Genomic DNA, 19,253 nt, shown 5'->3' on the forward strand with positions numbered 1-19,253 from the left:
TTTATTCTTGTTTCATGGTCAACAGCTTTTTTGTTAAATAAAGCTCGCTTTTTGTTTAAAACCCGCTTCTACTCATCCTGCATTTGGGTCCTGATTTTCCCCAACCTTGACAAGAACCTGAAACCACATTTTACAACTTAAATAAAAAACACAAAGCTGCACATATGCGTGTGGAAAGTAAGACACAGTTAAGGTTTGTTAACACAAAGTGAGCATTTTATGAGTTCAATGACTTATAACTTTAGAAGAAGCCTAAATAATAATACAAATCATTTGGATTTATATAGCGCATTTCAAGAAACCCAAGGAGGATTTTTGTCCCCCCACGGCAAAAAGGAAAAACAAATATGAAGATAAAAAACTGAAATAAACAAAAGCTGGTCACAAAAATCTTAGTGTTTATTTGGTGGGACTATTTGGCTAGTTAAGCATTTGTTACAAACAAACAGCATTTCTCAATTCACTCAAAGTTCTTGAATGCTTTTAGGCTGAGAGCTATCTTAAGTTCTTCACCACCATCTCAACGGCACAAAAGAAACCTATTTAAATCGACCTACACTGTGCTTACTGTATGCAAACAAAATAGTCCTTTTATTTCTAGAGAAGTAGGCCTACAATGGGCAGCAATGAATGATCAAGGACCTGTGTGTACTTTTTAGCAAGTTAGCAAGCAGAAGCACAACGCTTGAATCCAGAATTTTCTTTGAATTATTAAGTATTTATTTTCAAGGTAAAAAATGGTGACAAAAATATAAGATTGGTAAATAAATGCAATTGATTGTACATTGAAGATAAACATGAGGTATCAGCTGTATGAAGAGGCAGTTCTAAAAATGTTATAGTAATATAACATTATTTCTAAAATACAATTTCAGACAACTTCATGAGAATAGGACAAATGCTAGCTGATTAAGAGTTAAACACAATTCATTTTTACAAGCAGTTATAATGCAGTGCCCTAGCTCCATTACTCATTGGCGTCTAACGGCACACAGCTCATGAGGTGACGGGCTGAGGGTGAAGCCCACAGCTGGAGTGAGATCCAGTTCATCCTCTGTAACTCCAGGTGGAGGAGTGTAACGAAAGCGCTGGAGGAGGAAGGTGAAGAAGAGGAACAGCCCCATCTTGGCCAGACTCTCCCCCAGACACACCCTGCGACCTTTGAGAGAAAAATTGATTTGCATGTTGGTAAACTGGATCGCATCTTTAGAATGGTAATATATTTAAATACAAAGTTGGTACCTGCAGAAAATGGCATGAAGGCGTCCCTCCTGAAAAATGCACCCTCCTTATCCAGGAAGTGGGAAGGGTTGAAAGTGTGTGGTGTTTCCCATTCACTCTCATCATACAGGACAGAAGTAAGAAGAGGAAGCACAGTAGTCCCCTGTAGGAAAAAGCGGAGGGCAAGGTGTATCATAACAAGTATGGAGAGAATGAGAATCTCCGGCATATTTTGTTGTGGCTAAGTATTGAAACACCTTAACACCTGACCTCTTTGATGAAGTAGACAAGGAAGATGTTGGAAGGTGACATCTCGGCTGGTTTTATGAGGAATGGCCATGGGGACAATGTTGGCCAGTCTCTGTATCTCATGGATGACAGCATCAGTGTACGCCAGGTTCTTCCGGTCATCGACCCCTGCCTGACGGCTTCCTATCACTCTGCTCATCTCCTCCTGGACCTGGTCTGAAAACACAAAATCAATAACTGTTAAAAATATGTATATTCATAAGTTATTTGTATCTTGACTAAGAGTTCACATCCCTGCCAATGGCTTTGTGAAGCTGTACTTTTGGGGGTAAAATGCTAAAGTCAGTATGCTAACCTGTTCAAAATGACGATGCTATCAGATGTATCGTTTACCATGTTTACCATAATGGTTTATAATCACTAAACGCAAAGTGCAGCTGAGGCTGATGGGAATGTAATTTGCGTTACATTTCCTCTGCCTTCGAAATCTACAGAAGAAAATGTTTCTGTAATATAGTTTAAGTAAGACTGGTGTTCCCTGAAATTAGCTTGAAAATAAAGCCTGCATAAAAACACAATCTGTAAAAAATAGAAAAAAAGGTAAAAGCAAAAAAAAAGGTTTCAAAAGGGTAGTGACTTAAGAGGGAGGACTAAAACTACTGTACTCTTGTTATCTCCCGAAGGTTACTTACTTAGCTTTATTTCAATGCCTGCTACTTTCCCTTTAAGTGGTTTCCAGCATATATGGTTTATCGTAATATATATATTTGAACTTATATAATAACAACCACATTTTAATCTATCTAAACTTGATTTATTTGATGGGCATCCACAGGTGCAAATATAAATGCACGCCTACAAGCCTCATCTTTCTTTTACCTTGTACATGCGGATATTTAGCCATAAGCAGCAAACCCCATCTCAGTGTAGTTGCTGTGGTGTCGGTACCAGCAGAAAACAGGTTGGTTATTGTAAATATCAAATTCTTCTCGTTGTAGTGAGTGTCCTTCACACAAGAGTCCTGAGAGAAAGAGCACCCACATATTGTTATAAAATACAATGTTCTCTTTGTTTGATGCATATGCAGTGAGGTTGTCTTACTTCTTCTTTCTCCTTCCGAATCAGAAAACAGTCGACAAGCCCTCTGCAGACGCTAGGGTTCAGAGTCTCTTTCAGATTCTTGACTAAAGCCTTGACATCTCTTATGGTCATCTCAACATTTCGTAAAAGCAGCTGACGGTTATTTATCCAACTGGCCAGCCTGGGAAACATGTTGTAGAGCTGTGAAAACAAAGATTAATGAAGAAAATCCACACCCAACATATATATACTGTACAGTGTATTCAATGTTAAGACACACCTGATCAGTAATTTGATACAGTAAAATAAACGTTTCCCATCTCCATACTTTAGTTTCAATCATTCTTTTATTGTTTTGTCAGTTAAATGTTACCCTAAAGCAACTATTTAAGCTGATACTAGAATGATGCTCCACCAGCACCTTTAAAGAGATAATGGATGTTTACCCAAACATACAACAACACACACATTTCTTACACCAACCAGCCCAAATCTGTATAAAAGACCTGAAGACAGTACTAAACCTTCCATTGGACTTTCTGCTAAAAGCTTATGGTGTTGACCATTTGCAAAAATATTCAACAAAAGCTTTCATGTTGTCCCTAAATCATGTATTTTTCAACCGAAGCAGTATGAGGCCTACCTGGATTTGTGCAGATCCAACAATGCATATGGACTGGTTGGCTCTTCTGACCATTTCCTTGAATCTGGGGTCATTGTATTCGAATCTGCTGCCATACACGATAGAGGAGATGATATTGGATGCTGCATAATTCAACAGGCGCGCTGTATCAAATGGTTTCCCTGTAAAATGGCATTGAGAATACTGATATTATTAGGATTTCAGAACAAAACAAAGAGGGCAGCCTTTTAATATTAAAATGAACCTCACCATGATTTACCTTTGCTACAACAAAACTGTAAAACATGGGTGATGAATAAAAAAATGCTTTTTACTCCATACCTTTGTGATCTTCAAACATTTGGGTCAGATGGTGGCATTCCTCTAGGATTTGTTGCTCCGCTATTCTTTTGCCCATGCCAAAGTCTCTCAGGGTGCTGAGGGCAAAACGTCTCAGCTCTTTCCATGATTCTCCATTTGCAAACAGGATTCCTTTTAAACATGACATGCATGTTAAATATAATCTGTAGTAGTCATGTCTGTATTATTCAACACAATATTCAAGTGTAATTTGACTCACACAAATAAATGGTAGGTATTATCACTACAATGTTTTTTCTATTTGAAAGATACTGTATATTAAAGATTATGTAAAGGTAAACCCTACCGTGACCTTCATTCATGTCATAAAAAATAGGGGAGATTTCTCTTTCTCCAAACGCTTCTGCATTGCTGACCAGAGCATCCTTTACTGACTTGTATCCAGCCAGCACCACCACTTTATTGGTTCCAAAGTATACCGTAAACACAGACCCATATGTCTTTGAAAGCTGTTAAAAGATGTAAAAAATTAGAGATGGCGTAAGTAAACATTTTTTTGCATGACCTGCAAGTGAATCACTACAACTGTAGCGGCCAAAATCATATAGAAATAAAACTGATAATTAACTTAAAGTGGACCTATCATGCTATATTTAAATGATATATTGTAGGGCCATACCTATATAAGGTATATTTATACGTTTCTGTTTTCAAAATACCAAACAGATCATGATTTTAAGCCATGCCTCATTTCGCTCTATTTGCTGTTCTCCAGCACTGTTTTTGCACGGGGCTGATTCTGTGAGCTGCAGCTGACCACGCCCCCCTGCAGGAGAGGGGAGCGCGCTCTGAACAGCTGCTGGGCTGTCAGAAGAGGGGGAGAAAAATAGATCTCCGTCTTCCGTGTTTTATTATAGCCTATTATTATATAGAGTCGTTATTCATTTGTTTTAAAGCTCAATAAATAACAAAGAAGACCTTTGACCGGCACTTTTCTAATTTTGTCCGGAAGATTTCAACTTTAACGGACATCTTGACTGGCGAAAGAAACTGAAACTGAAACTCTGCCGCACGGTCCCCTCGTTCCTTGGAAGAGGCGGAGAGGTGGGTGTTTGTCATCTGCTGGTGGACTAACCGGAGAGAATTACAGTGCTTGCCTCGACGGGGAGGGATTGCATTGAATTAAAGCAGCAGAAGGAGCAAACGCTTGCCTCGGGGAGGGAGAAAAAAAGCCACAGCGGAGAATAAACAGAAGGGTAACTGTGGAGGAAACTTCTGTGTAGCAATGCATGGAGTCACCGACTCAGGAAGGAGACACGGTGAGAGTTGGAGCTTTGATGTCAAACACTGATGGGTTTATTCAGAGTATTCGGCCGGAGGATTCACATCACAAATCAAAGAGTCAGAGGGTCTGACTACACGGTAGAGTTGCCACGTCAATTCTGAAGAACCTCTCTCTATGCTAGACCTTTTAACTGTTTCACAGAGAGAAATCCACATCTCTGAAGGAGTAGACTAAACACTGAGCCACCTGCGTCCGACGCTCATGGCCTCAAGGATTTCACATCCTAGAGCCCACAAACACCGATAAAGAAGTGCCTCAGTGTTCCCACAACAATTACCCTTCGTGCCAGTCAAGTTGACCGGTCACAGAGCAAAAGGTTAGATATCTAGAAGAATTATTCCTTAACAGTTCCTCTCTTTTTATCATTTTTGATAACCTTAAAACATTAGTCTAATAATAATTCTGGTCAATACTTAAATCAATAGGCGTCTTCAGATTCGAGTGTGGTCTCACCTTACATTCAATTACATCACAAAGTAGAATAAGATTGAAACATTCAATCACAATGATTGATACAGGCAATCATAATAGGAAAAATTATCTCTCATCAGTGTTTGGAGCATCTTTTGTCAATAAGCACAATAATGAACACACATAAAACACAGATACATAATAGCAAAAATATTTGTTTTAAACTAATATCTTTTATCATTTAAAACATTAGTTAATGTCATTTATCAAACTATAAAATCAAAACCAGAAACAGCTTAAAGATTTGCTTTAAGGCAATCACTAGTCAAAAGCATTTAAAACTTAGGATCATAAGATATCCAGCTAAGGCATAAAATTCACAGTGGTGATTTGATCAATCTGTAATCCACAAAGTTGCAGTGTCCTCAATTTTAGGATTACTTTACGTTTACTTCATTACGCTTTAGCCAAGAGTAAGGCACTTAGTCTTAGAAAAATCAATACATTCATTTTAGTCAAGTACATTGTTCAAAATCTGAAAAGGAAAAGTTAGGCAAATATTCAAAGACTTTTGTAAAAACCTGGAAAGGAAAGATTAAACATTCTTAAAACTTTAATTCATACATTTGTAAATGCTACAACTGATCTGTACCAAATTAAGTCTATCAATTATTCTTATTAGCCATATTTACCTGAACATCTACTTATGGTACTTGGAAAGGGTTCTTCTGTGTTTATCTAATGTTGAATATAGAATATCAATTTCTTTAAATTATGCTTCTCTAATTTGAGGATCAAATATGCTACATAATTGTTATATGAATTATTATAAATATTTGTTTTGGGCCAAAACTGAAATTAATCCAGTACTTGAAACATCATTGTAGGTCTGTCTGTGCATGGATAATACATTAAAGAGTAGTGTTGTTAAACCTGATTGCTGGATGATTAAGGATATTAACATTATCTGTGATAATATTAGAAATATCTTATTATTCAATACCTTATAATCTGAAAATATTTATTTATTAATTTTGTTTAGTGTGAAAGTGTAATCTGATCTGACTAAATATATTTATCACCACTATTTAACACATGTCTGGTCATTGGAAATATAAAAAACAATCATTAATTGTACATCTTTAAACATCTGGACATTCAATTCAAAGTTCATCTTTGTACGAGAGCTGGGAGAACATGTCCGTCAGGCTTCCTGACTCGTTCTCCTACTCCCTTTATGACACCGAGTGTCTGGTGTGTAAAGGCATCCTGATACTGTAGATTAGCACTGAGGTGCTGATTGGCTCAAACTCTTCTTCATCAGAGCGCCATATTTCAACCCCCCAATTGCTCTGCTTTTGTGTGGCTCATTCAGTGAGCCCTGTAGTTGATCCCCCAGTGAAACGAAGGCTCATCTGCCTGTATTCCTTCTGCTATCTGCTTGAGAGCAACTGCGTATTCCTGATGCATCCAGGTGTCCCCCCCGTGATGGGAGAGGTTAGGAAGACATCAAACTCCTCCAAGAAACATGGAACCTTGTATTATAGAAACCTCTGAAGCCCTCACTCGTCCTGCAGGGTTGTCTGCTAGAGCCCACCGAGCAGAAAGATGAAGAGAAGAACCCCCTCTTATCAGAAAGGTGAAGAGAGGCATCCCATCTCGAACGACCTCGTGCTTCCTTGTACGTGGCTGGGGGTGCTCTCTGCACCCGGAGAGTGTGACCCTCTCTCTCTGACCCTTGGCCTTGAGAGCTGTCCTAGTTATTGGGTTAACACCTGATAGGGATGTTTTTCTGAGTGAAGACAACTCAAAGTAATGGATTAGCACATTATCATTTAATTACAAAAATAGGCCCCTCAGAATTATTTGGGAGCCTTCCTGACACATGCACATTATCATTTTGAAGGTTTGTGTTAGTCATTTAACATGCAAGAATCATATACTCATCAGTCCATAGCAGAGACATGTTATTGTAAGTTAAAGGTGAGCTTGTCCCTGTGGATATAACCCCTTCTCAATGATTCTAAATGTATATTAATTCACCATTTACCTTTTGATAACATATTAGTTTATCAGAAATATAATAAATTACTCAATATAATTGACTCTTCCCTCCCTTTTCTTACATATGGTACATATGAAATAATAACTTAGGAGTCTATTTAAGCATGGTATAGTTTATAATCTATTAATCGAGAAGACTCAGTATCACCTGTGTGCAGCTTACAAAAAAACATTGTGATAAACATATATTATGCAGGAAATTGATACATTTGTTGAAAAACAAAGCATATCTGATTTGGGAGGAAAAGTTTCATCCCTTTAACATCTGAGTTATTACTGAAGGCATAGCAGGAATGATATTGGGTGTCTGAGGGTGTCATTACTGAGAAATGTCAAACAAAATCAAAACCTTACATTTGAAAACAGGTTTGCATTCCTCCACTTAAGGTGACGTTAACATTGGAAACAATAAAAGCTAATTGTTTTGATGTAGAATCTATATATTGAATTGTTAGAGCGGAACAGAATGGTTGTATTGTAGCCTGAGTTTTGTGCAGCCTTTAGTTTTACCAGGTGGAAACATTGTCTCTATAATGTGAATACATGTAGAAATAGACATTAAGAGACCCCTGACATTAGGCCTATTTGAACAATAGTAGGGGCTTTTACCAGCTCGCCAACTTACAGGCATCCTCTGCATAGCAGTATGAATAGCCTTAAAAACAACCCACTCTGCGGTAACGAGAGTCATGTATCCGAACCAAATGCCCTAAGTGAAGCCGTTAGTCTCATCTGACTGACCCAAGGGTTGGTGCTGGTGTGACAGGGAGGCTTCCAAGTGTTCATAGCAGATGTCATGCTTTCAGTTCATGGCTCGGTGGGGGGAGCAGACCCATGTGAGACAGTATCAACGGCTGTAATGTTCAGTTTGAGGAGTGTCATTCTCTCTGGGAGCAGGAAATGGTGTCCATTCTCGGATCAGACCATTAATGTCATGTAGAGCAGCCATAGCATCTCTGTGACTGCACTCAGCCAGACTGCAGCAGGGCAGAACTGGGTGACTTTTAGTGAAGCCGTCCAAGGCCACAGACAAAATGGAACCACGTACTAACAAAAGGGAGACAAGGTCATCAATGTCTCTCTTTACCTTTGGCCTGATTGTAAAACAAATTAGTGGAAGAAATGTGGAACACTAATCCATCATCATGTGAAATTTAGAGTTCATTTAAATAATTACTTATGAGTTGAAGTCAAATTAACATTAACATTAGAACTAAAGTCAGTCAAAGTTGGACGTGCACGGATCAGCATCTAATCAATACACCATTTTCCCAGCTCTGTAATGAAAAGGATATCAAGATTAGGTACATTACAGGAGTGTTAAAACATCCAAACATGCACACTTATCTTATTCTAGTAGAGATTAGAGGAGAGGTCTAATGTTGTGAACAAAATGATCAAGTCAAAGTTATTTTATTTATTTTATCTTATGTACCACATTTAATTTAATAATTAATCTTAAATTACTAATAACTTTAAAGAAGGCAACAATTTACACTGTGGATAAGGTGAATACTTATCCAAAGTGTGTGTGTGTGTGTGTGGGTGTGTGTGGGTGTGTGTGTGTGTGTGAACAGCTTGTCTGCCCAAGGTTAAAACATTTGGGACAGCAGTGAGAATGTTATGAGAAACAATTTGTTGCTTAGACTGAACTTGTTAGAATGGCGTGGAAGGGTAGGACCCAAATGCAGACTATCAAAAAGGTAACAGGTCTCGTAACAAAAAGCGAGCTTTATTTTAAAAGCTGATCAAAACAAGGCATGAAACAAATGGGTTGTACAAAAAACTGACCGTGACCCACATGGAGGGAGACAGGAGAGACAACCGTGACTGACATGGAGGAAGACAGGAAAAACCAACAATGAACCGACAGGGGAACACAGGAAGAGACAAGACTAAATACAGGGAGGGGTAATCACAAGACAAGACAAGACACAGCTGGGGTAAGAGAGGCAGAAACACAAGGGCAACAGGTGAACACAATCAGACACACCAGGGGAACTAATGACAGGAAGGCAAACACAGGAAGAAGGAACAGAGAAGACACAAGGAGGAAAACATTTCAAAACAAAAGGTGGAAAATGAAAACATAAATACAAAACCGTAACAGAACCCCCCCCTCAAGGGACGGATTCCAGACGTCCCAAGAAAACCCCCAAAAGTCCAAAAAATTCCAGCAGGGTGGGTGGAGGGGGTCTGGAGGACGGGTTTGGGCTGACAGCACAGGGGCACAGCGGAGGACCCGGAAGGGGTCTCGGGCGGACGGCCCGGGGGCAAGGCAGAGATCAAGGAGGGGGTCTCGGGCGGACGGCCCGGGGGCAAGGCAGAGTTCAAAAAAGGGCGAAGACCACAGCGGGCGAACTCAGGGGGGCCGGGCATGAGAGCAAAGGCAGCGGCTGAAAGCGTCAGGAGGCCGGGCTCGAGGGCGAAGGCCACGGCTGGGGAAATCAGGGGGCCGAGCTCGAGGGCGAAGGCCCCGGCACTCAGGGGGCCGGGCTCGAGGGCGAACAAGAAGGCGTCGACGGGACAGCTCCGGAGGCCGGGCAGGAAGGTGCTGACGGGACAACTCCGGAGGACGGGCAGGAAGGCGCTGACGGGACAGCTCCGGAGGCCGGGCAGGACCCGTTGTCGGCCAGACAGGAACCGGAGCCGACGGAACAGGCGTAGACGGGATCCTGGACATGACATGGACTGGTGTCAATGGGACCCCGGATGGAGCAAGGGCTGGTGTCGAGTGGACCTCCAACGGAACAGGACACAGAGTTGGCAGGACCCCCGGTGGAACAGGTGTCGGCGGGACCTCCAACAGGACAGGACACAGAGTTGGCAGGACCCCCGGCGGGACAGGTGTCGGCGGGACCCCCAACAGAACAGAACATGGAGCTGGCAGGACCCCCGGCGGGACAGGTGTCGGCGGGACCCCCAACAGGACAGGACATGGTGTAGGCAAGAAATCTGGTGGAGCAGGTGTCGGCGGGACCCCCAACAGGACAGGATCTGGTGTTGGCAGGAAACCTGGCGGAGCAGTAGTCGGCGGGACCCCCAACGGGACAGGACATGGGGTTGGCAGGACCCACAGCTGAACCCCCAACGGCACATGACACAGGGTTGGCAAGACCCCCGGCAGAAGAGTAGTCGGCGGGACCCCCAATGGGACAGGACATAGGGTTGGCAGGACCCCCGGCAGAAGAGTAGTCGGCGGGACCCCCAACGGGACAGGACATAGGATTGGCAAGACCCCCGGCAGAAGAGTAGTCGGCGGGACCTCCAACGGCACAGGACATAGGGTTGGCAGGACCCCCGGCAGAAGAGTAGTCGGCGGGACCCCCAACGGGACAGGACATAGGATTGGCAAGACCCCCGGCAGAAGAGTAGTCGGCGGGACCCCCAATGGGACAGGACATGGAGTTGGCAAGACTCCCGGCAGGAGAGTAGTCGGTGGGACCTCCAACAGCACAGGACATAGGGTTGGCAGGACCCCCGGCAGAAGAGTAGTCGGCGGGACCCCCAACGGGACAGGACATAGGATTGGCAAGACCCCCGGCAGAAGAGTAGTCGGCGGGACCTCCAACGGCACAGGACATAGGGTTGGCAGGACCCCCGGCAGAAGAGTAGTCGGCGGGACCTCCAACATCACAGGACATGGGGTAGGCGTCGGCCATAGAGCCAACAGGACACGGGGTGCTGGAGTCGGCCGGACCACCGACAGAACACGAGGGGCTGGAGTGGGCCGAACCACTGACAAAACACGGGGGGCCGGAGTCGGCCGGACCACCGACAGGACACGAGGTGCTGGAGTCGGCCGGACCACCGACAGGACACGAGGTGCTGGAGTCGGCCGGACCACCGACAGGACACGAGGTGCTGGAGTCGGCCGGACCACCGACAGGACACGGGGTGCTGGAGTCGGCCGGACCACCGACAGGACACGAGGTGCTGGAGTCGGCCGGACCACCGACAGGACACGAGGTGCTGGAGTCGGCCGGACCACCGACAGGACACGGGGGGCTGGCGTCGGCCGGGGAGCCAATACTGGAGCCGAAACTGAAGTCGGGACCATGGCTGCTGGGACCGGAACAGGGGCCGGAACCATGGCTGCTGGGGCCGGAACAGGGGCCGGAACCATGGCTGCTGGGGCCAGAACTGGGGCCGGAACCATGGCTGCTGGGGCCAGAACTGGGGCTGGAACCATGGCTGTATGGGCCGGTTCTGGAGCCGGAACCATGGCTATGTGGGCCGGTACTAGAGCAGGCACCATGGCTGCTGGGCACGGAACCGGAACACGGAACCATGGCTGTGTGGGATGGTACTGGAGCACGGTACCATGACTGTGTGGACCGGCACTGGAACACGGAAACATGACTGTAAGGTCCGGTTCTGGAGCAGTGACTATGGCTGCTGGGCACGGAACAGAAGCCTGGACCCTGGCTGTGTGAGCCAGGTAATGGAGCACGGAAGCATGGCTGTGTGGGCCGGTACTGGTGCACAGATCCATGGCTGTGTGGGCCGGTACTGGACCACGAGCCGGCCTCCCGACCTTGCGTTTCTCCGAGGCCCCCTGGAGGCTCCGTGGACCTCCAAACGCCAGGCGGGATCCCAAAAAAGGGCCAGAGAATGGAGCTGGAACCACTGGAGCACGGGCTGGAATCTTGGTCTTGCGTCTCCTAGAGATTCTTTGGAGGATCTGTGGGCCTCCCCAGGCCTGGTCATACCCCAGGAAAGGGTTAGAGGCTTCGGACAAGTCCTCAGGACTACTTGTGAAAAGTTGTAGCCACTCAGGCAACATGCTCCTAAGCCAGGGCTGGCGAGCAACCTCCTGACGTGCCTCCTTCAACGCAGCCTCTCTACCACGTCTAGAAGAGGCGCCATTCCAGGTATAAAAAATGTACTCCAGAGAGTACCCAAGACATTCTGCCTGTAGAGCAAAACGATCCGAGTCTGCTGAGTCCAAAGCTGGTCGGTTCATTCTGTTAGGATGGCGTGGAAGGGTAGGACCCAAATGCAGACTATCAAAAAGGTAACAGGTCTCGTAACAAAAAGCGAGCTTTATTTTAAAAGCTGATCAAAACAAGGCATGAAACAAATGGGTTGTACAAAAAACTGACCGTGACCCACATGGAGGGAGACAGGAGAGACAACCGTGACTGACATGGAGGAAGACAGGAAAAACCAACAATGAACCGACAGGGGAACACAGGAAGAGACAAGACTAAATACAGGGAGGGGTAATCACAAGACAAGACAAGACACAGCTGGGGTAAGAGAGGCAGAAACACAAGGGCAACAGGTGAACACAATCAGACACACCAGGGGAACTAATGACAGGAAGGCAAACACAGGAAGAAGGAACAGAGAAGACACAAGGAGGAAAACATTTCAAAACAAAAGGTGGAAAATGAAAACATAAATACAAAACCGTAACAGAACTCGAAAGAAGCTGAGATTAGAACATTTTAAATAAATCAAAACACTTGCACCTTAATTAAATACATTTGACATTTAGCTTGAGCTGGGTTCAATACTTTCTTTATGGTATTTAAATTGGGCTCAAGTAGAACCTTTACATGGATTTGGCTTGCAACACAAAGTGATACCGATCTCTGTCTGTTATGATTTGAAAGTCTCATGATTTAAAGTGTAGGGCTATGAAGGAGAGGCCCTTGGAAAACAACATCTACTTTTTTTAACTGTAATTACTTATTGTAAAGAGATTGCAACATTATACTTTTTAAAGAATTGCTCAATTCATTTAACACATTTATTATGCACACTGTAATGAAAACGTCAACAAATATATTAATCCTGGCTTAACCTGTTCCACTCTGAGCCTGTTTTTCAGGTCTCAGGCTCGAAAATGACATTCCCAGAACAAATGACCATATCTTCCCTTCTAAAAGGGTTAAATTAATAATCTTTTCTCAAAGTAATGATAAACCTGTGACTTGGATGTAGAAGTGTCAGAATCAATATAAATGTTTTTTATTTTAAAGAAAATTCAGATTTTACATAGTAAAAAACTGTAAATTATAGTGTCCGTCCAAAAATTATTTTTTACAGATAGTGAAAACTACCCTTGGATGATGGGTTAGTAGACTAAAAGCTTTAGGAATCCAAAGTACAACATATAATAAGTACCCTGTATCAAGATTGATGCAAAACAAGTGAAATTTGACCTTTTTAGAGAGATTTAGCCAAAAACTGGGCCATCTGGGGTCATTTGGGTGGATTTGACCTATCTCTGGCCCCCCTTGCTCGATCTGGTTGGTTGACATACCCTTGTGACCGTTAGAGCCAATAGAATCGAAGGAGGATACTTACATAGACACACATTGTAAAGAAAAAATGTTGCCGCTTCGCGTGTGGAAAGCGAAACTAAACTGGAGAAATGTCTCCTTCTGGAGTTTGGAAACTAAAACGCAGTTGTATTGCTTATGGATTATCAGAAATAATTTCAAAGAAGGCACAGACACATAGGATGAACCTATGGATTAACTGCAGCATCGTTTTTTTATCGTTTTAATGCCATTGAAGACCACTTTTGACCAAGGTAAGATATATTTACGTGTTTAGCTTCTTAGCTCCACATGTGATGATGTACGCTTTCGTTGATAGCGTCGCGAATGTTTATCACTGAGTGTTGAGGTGGGCACCGTTAGATTCAGTGTCTCCAGGACACCAAAAAATAGTGTTTGGTTGTGCATCTAGGATAAGTAATAAGGGAGTTCTGAGTGAGTTTATGTGTCTTTGTCGGTCCCGTTTTTTCGATCGAGGCTAATTCAGAGGCTGAGTGCTAGCATTGTGGGTTTTTTTTGAAAAAAAAAATTAAAAAGATCAGTTAGCTGAGTTTCTTCCCGTTACATGGATATAACACATTCATAGTTTTATTCAATATTAAGATTCCTTAGACGTTGTTTCCTGCAAATGACGCGTTTATCCGCCCGGTACCGGGGGGAAGGCGTGAAACAGGTTAACCAGCGACCTTTACTCTTTTGTTCATAAGCTCGGTTTCAGAAAACTTGTCAGTAGTTTAACAACTATTAGAATTGTAGTAATGTCTATGGAGACCAATTGGTTGATACGAGAAATCATTTGAAGCAGTTTAATAAAGAATGTTAAACTATATTTAAAACTGTAATTAAAACTTCAACTTATATTAATTATCTGATTCCAGTGGCCAGTTGGAATAGATAATCAACAAAGTTTCCATTTTGCAGCAACAGCGCAAAAGGTTTCAACAATAATTTGTATTATGTCTGAGTCTAGTTCTGTCTTATCAGCTTTGTTTCGGAATGTGTTCAATACATTACGTTTTTTTTCATTATTACCATACAATACATAGATTTAAGAATAAATGAAACAAATAATACAACATTGACCTAAAACAGCAGACAGATTTTGCAACCCTGACCTCCTCAGGCAGGTTTTTTACGACCAGCAGTGATGCCTCTGAGGGTCTCGGGGTGCAGGACGAGGCATAGGGTTTATAAAAGGTCACAAACATATCTTAACATAACAGCAATACAATTTAAAATGTATTCTTAAAATAATATAATCTTATTTTCTTCTTACACCTACAGCGCACACCCTGAACAGTGTGCTTCTTGTTTACATTTCCTCTGTACACTCAGATGCAGGACATAAAAACACTCTTTTGCTATTTATTTTCATTTTGCAGCACATCTATACTACCAGAATTTTGCAAAACACTATATATTATTTATTTTTCTCAAATCATTTACTTTTGGTGAGTTAACTAAAGCTTAGTTTATTTTACCCTGGCTATGGACTGATTCATTATTAGTTGTTACAAAACATGCACAAGACGGCAGTTAGTACAAGAAAAACCACACTGCAATTAGACGAACAAACATGAACTCATAATAAACACCAGTGCGTCAGCAACAGCTCATCCAGCTCAATTTAGTCCGAATTCAAGAGGTCTCAGAGGGGGTAGGGAATTATCTCTCAGTGGGGCGCCTTGACTCGCGCTCCCACCCTTGTATACAAGTCTTAGATCGGTGCCTGGCAGCTGTCCAAGAACAATAACTAGCTTATCCTCTTGCGACCCCACTACTCTGCTCTAGTGGTGCTATGCCCCCCCGATCAGGAGCGCATAGACTTTTTTTCCCGCTACCCTTTCTATCCAAAACTGCACAGTTAACTGTAGTCCTACTCGACCAGCCTATACACAGGCTATCGTGTTCATCCCAACGATGAAACACAGTTTTGTTCTACACTTGCATGCCACTGCCCACCCGTGATCAATTAGCCTATCATTTTATGTATGCACCCCGGACCGGCACCAGCTCCTCCAGCAATGTAGGGAGCTGTGGTGCATCAGGTAATGCACGCACCTCGCACTTGCCCGCACGTCGTAAACGGCCACAAGCCACGAGAGTGCTTTTAAACCGTCTCGTTTTTAATAGAGACGGCGGTGGTGTGAGTTAAAGCTATAGACAAAAGCTGTGATTTTCTCCCTCTGAGTTCACTTCACCAGCCCATGCAGATACGGGGAGGTATTTTGCATCCCTGCGACTGCCTATGCGGCACACATGCCCCGAGCAGCAAAACGGCTGCCTATGCGGCACACATGTCCCGAGCAGCACACACAGAGGACACACACACCCGGAGCCGCAGCTGGAGCCGTGTTTTTTTTAGAGGCGATAGGGGTAATATCTCTGGCTGCTTATGTTAACTGCTAGTATTGGCCGCTGAAACCCCCAGAATTTCGGCGATTTGTTCACTACAAATCTCTATTTTGCTTTCACACAGAAGTTCCACTTTACAGATGCCCTCATTAAGGTACTTTTAAACATCTCTGCGACTGCCTGTGCGGCACACATGCCCCGAGCAGCACACACAGAGGAAATCAGCCAGGTCAGCGTCCCTGGATGATCCCCTGGGGTTAATAGCCCCAAATGTTCATTAACCAAAATGAAACACAGCCGCTCAGCTTCACAGATAATTTTAGGATACCGTCAATCACAGATTCTGGTAAGGCAATGTCCAAATGTAGATTTGAAATCACACTTACCAGTCTCTGAAGATCTGTTGGTATCCTGCCGACAACGCCAATTTGTGGAGGAAACTTCTGTGTAGCAATGCATGGAGTCACCGACTCAGGAAGGAGACACGGTGAGAGTTGGAGCTTTGATGTCAAACACTGATGGGTTTATTCAGAGTATTCGGCCGGAGGATTCACATCACAAATCAAAGAGTCAGAGGGTCTGACTACACGGTAGAGTTGCCACGTCAATTCTGAAGAACCTCTCTCTATGCTAGACCTTTTAACTGGTTCACAGAGAGAAATCCACATCTCTGAAGGAGTAGACTAAACACTGAGCCACCTGCGTCCGACGCTCATGGCCTCAAGGATTTCACATCCTAGAGCCCACAAACACCGATAAAGAAGTGCCTCAGTGTTCCCACAACAATTACCCTTCGTGCCAGTCAAGTTGACCGGTCACAGAGCAAAAGGTTAGATATCTAGAAGAATTATTCCTTAACAGTAACCATGCGCGGGAAGTCTTCTTCGTTGCTTTTGTGGCAGACTACAGCGCCACTTACAGGCCTGGCATATGTACTACAGCGTCTCCAGCGCTTTTGAGCGGCAATGGCCGGCCGTGGCCCAACCCCACATTCCCCTGATAGGTGGAGAGTTGGCCCAATAGCCGTAGCGCTACTTTCCTTACGTCAGTAAAGTGTTCAAATGTGGATCAGTTTTTATCAGATCCGTTGCAGCCCCTTTTTTAGAGATTTGGGTATGGAGGAAAATAGAGAGGGTTGTGTTTTCTGACATGTGCATTCCCTGGAACACCGGGGACACATATTCATGTATAAAATACGTACAAAAGTGCATTTTGCATGATAGGTCCCCTTTAAAATAACACTGCCGCTGAGGCACTAGTTAGCGGAACTTACGGAGGGCAATGATCCACGTCTAGACAAGAGTATCCGTTTGTGCATTTTATTATGATCCAATATCATTCAACAGGTTTCCTATGGTTTGTTCCTTAAGCCTTTCCTATGGCTTTCCTTTCTTGTGGCAGGAAAACCCTGGTAAAAAACTGTTTGCCTACTAGTGCTCTGGCTCCCACCACCACCTGTCTCCAATATATACAATTACACCAGGTGCTCTAATCACCCAGTGCCCAAACATGCCTTCAAAATAAAAGCATAGAAACTACTTTAACTTACGACAATAACTAGGAATAGGCTACATTTACAATAAACACTATAAACAGCAAGAACATAAATGTTTAAGTATTACATAATATAAAGAGATATATAGCTTTTTTATATAACAAAATCGTGCCAAAGAGACATTTGTTCTGCTGTTGACAGTGCTTAGCCCTGCAGATAACACCGTGGTGTTCACGCTCCTCATGCAAGCACAAATAATATGGAATGTTGTTGACTGAGCTTTAGGTAAAGGAGCATTATGGGCTGGTCCCCGCCCACGAGGACGGTGTTTGTGACACAGATCCAATCCTGGCAGTCAAAGCAGAAGGACTTTAACCCTCCTGTTACATTCAGGGTCAAATTGACCCGTTTGAAAGTTTGAAAATCTACGAAAAAAATACTTTCAAGGACACACACACACACACACACACACACACACACACACACACACACACACACACACACACACACGCACTCCCAGGACCCTCGTTTTTCGTGACACTGCCACCTAGCGAGCAGGAGACCTGAATATGAATGACAACGCAGAGAGTGTGAGTAATGTGAAGTGCTTTTAAAGTTTTATTTGTTTAACATTAATAACAATTCCGGTGTCTTGAAATTAATTGTGATTAGCTAACATTAACTATGATAGTCTTAAGGCAATACAAACAAACATCTGTTAGCTTATGATAGCTTCTAACAGTATTAAAGGCACTAAAAACAATTATTCGTTAGCTATAGCTTTCGGTAAAAGCATTATTAGCAAAAGCATTAGTTTCGTTAGCATATTTGATTATTTGTTTAATGAAACTGTAGCATGATTTTGGCAAGCCCAACTAGGTGTCCTACATTAATTGTTGATTTAATCACTAATTACAGTAAGAGTGTGAGTAATGTGAATCATGTTGTTTGTTTAAAGTTAACAACTATTCTGGTGTATTCAATTGGACAGCAATACAAGCAACACGTGCTAAATGTCATCTCTTAGCCTATGATGACTCGCTGCAAAACCAACTGTTAGCCTTTTTGTTTATTTGTTTAATGAAACCGTATGTTATGGTTATGTTATTTAGCAGAGGCTTTTATCCAAAGTGACTCACAAAAAACATAAAATAACCATAATTAACATTAGAATATCAATTCAAATAGTTACATAGTCAGTTACATTACTTATTACATTTTTAACAGGGTAATTAGTCATCTGTAACCTACTACATTTAAAAAAAGTAAACTTCCCAACTCTGATCATTAATTATAGTCAGCTAATTAATTAAACTTCAAAGGATAACAAAAGCATGTCAATATGATCTGTCTGTCCGCTACATTAAATCAGCAGTAGCCTAAGCCTTCTGTCTTCAGTGTAAATGCTTCTTTAATAGTCATTGTATTACTATTTGAATTCATTGTAAATAATCTTAACTGTGCCTGTTTACTGTTTATCAGACAGTCTCATCATTTTGACATGTTTTGCAATATTGCATGAGGTGTTTTAGTCAGTTATTATTATTCTCATGGAGCGTTTTCAAATACAAGGGTATGAAAGCCCTTAACAATATGTGTGTTTTAATTTCAGTAACACTTTATTTTAAGGGTCACTTGTAGATTATCTACAATCTCTCAACAAACTCAGTAGCATGTCAATAGAACATCTGTTAGTTATATTAGGTTAACCATCTACAGATCAGTAGACCATCAGTAACAAGAGCTGTAAGACTCTGGATGGCAATATCTGTTGAGATTATTAATGCATATCAATTG

The 19,253-nt window shown here is 42.7% G+C and overlaps 1 pseudogene; it reads right to left on the minus strand.

Moving 5' to 3' along the window:
* Window positions 1–376: 376 nt before the first annotated feature.
* On the minus strand, window positions 377–17,279 carry LOC117493345 (annotated as a pseudogene).
* Between the last annotated feature and the right edge of the window lie 1,974 nt (window positions 17,280–19,253).

This window comes from Trematomus bernacchii, unplaced genomic scaffold (genome assembly GCF_902827165.1).
Source record: "Trematomus bernacchii unplaced genomic scaffold, fTreBer1.1, whole genome shotgun sequence".
In the NCBI taxonomy this organism is placed as follows: domain Eukaryota; kingdom Metazoa; phylum Chordata; class Actinopteri; order Perciformes; family Nototheniidae; genus Trematomus; species Trematomus bernacchii.